Source organism: Elephantulus edwardii, unplaced genomic scaffold (genome assembly GCF_000299155.1).
Source record: "Elephantulus edwardii isolate Elephantulus edwardi_28Jun2011 unplaced genomic scaffold, EleEdw1.0 scaffold00525, whole genome shotgun sequence".
NCBI lineage: Eukaryota > Metazoa > Chordata > Mammalia > Macroscelidea > Macroscelididae > Elephantulus > Elephantulus edwardii.
This window is the reverse complement of record NW_006400275.1, coordinates 459,665-461,245: the sequence shown is the minus strand read 5'-3', so window position 1 is coordinate 461,245 and position 1,581 is coordinate 459,665. Positions and strand designations below refer to the sequence as shown.

General features: G+C 37.1%; 1 pseudogene; it reads left to right on the top strand.

The window, feature by feature from the left end:
- LOC102851829 overlaps nucleotides 1–739 on the top strand; it is a 4,891-nt pseudogene extending 4,152 nt beyond the window's left edge.
- Nucleotides 740–1,581: the final 842 nt, after the last annotated feature.

Here is a 1,581-nt window from a genome sequence, read left to right as displayed (position 1 = left end):
AGGCAAACAATTTTTGGTAACCAAAACTGTGCCATGTTCTTAACAGTGCAAACAGATGGAATATTCAGACGGATTGGAAGCTATCATTGAAGAAGATGATGGTGATGGGGGATGGGTTGATACTTACCACAACACAGGTGTTGCAGGAATAACTGAAGCCATAAAAGAGATTACACTGGAAAACAAGGACAGTATAAAACTCCAAATTTGCTCAGCTGTGTGTGAGGGAGAAGAAGAAGATGATGATGGAGAAGCTGCTGATATGGAAGAATATGAAGAAAGTGGATTGTTGGAAACAGATGAGGCTACCCTAGACACAAGAAAAATAGTAGAAGCTTGTGAAGCTAAAACTGATGTTGTGGGTGAAGATGCTATTTTACAAACCAGAACTTATGACCTTTACATCACTTATGATAAATATTACCAGACACCATGACTATGGTTGTTTGGCTATGATGAGCAAAGACAGCCTTTAACAGTTGATCACATGTATGAAGACATCAGTCAAGATCGTGCAAAGAAAACAGTGACCATTGAAAATCACCCTCATCTTCCACCACCTCCAATGTGTTCAGTTCACCCATGCAGACATGCTGAAGTGATGAAGAAAATAATTGAAACTGTTGCAGAAGGAGGGGGCGAGCTTGGTGTTCATATGTATCTTCTAATTTTCTTGAAATTTCTACAAGCGGTCATTCCAACAATAGAATATGACTACACAAGACACTTCACAATGTAATGAAGAAGCTTAGACTCTTCCTAATTATTGGTTCTAATTTTGAAGAACTAACCCTTAGATGTGACCATTGACCATATTCACCAATGTATACGATTTCTCAAATAAAGATACTTAATATGTTTATGCATTAAATAAAAAAAGTGTTCCACTATCAGCCTTATTTGTTTATAAACAGAAAAAATATTATACTTCCCACTGATATTAATAATACTTAATCACATAAACTTTATTATTTCATTAGCATATATTAACATCAAACAAACAAAAATTAAAGATTACCAGTGACAAGCCATTGTCAAAATACATCCAAAATATTTTCCCTTGAAAATATATTATAAAAGTTAATGTTGGCCTTAGAGATCCACATATTTTGGGAATGGTATCAGGAGGTCCCAGGCCTTGAAGAAAGATAAACTGGGAAAGATGGTCAGCAAAAACGATGAGCACCCGCATGTAGAGGGATGGACACAGTGTGTGCAAGAATGGTCTCGAGGGGGGTGGAGACTGAGAGATTGGTGCACGATAGAGCACGGCCTCACACAGTTTGTCACAGGGTCACTATGAATCATAAAAGACTTGAAGGAAGGCACCTAAGAACAACATCTAGAAAAAATGGTTCCTCATGAGGATTTCTGTTGTTGTTGTTAATTTCATATTTTCCCATGCATGGTAAACACCTACAGCAATAACTGTGGGTTTAGGGAAGAAATGCCACAGAGGTGATGTGTCATTTCCATAAAATAATATCAGTCATGTTGTCATGGGTTGAAGTCTGTCTCCCATTATGTGTATGTTTTGTTATAGTAGCTACAGAATCCTCTATGACGAATTAAACCAAATAG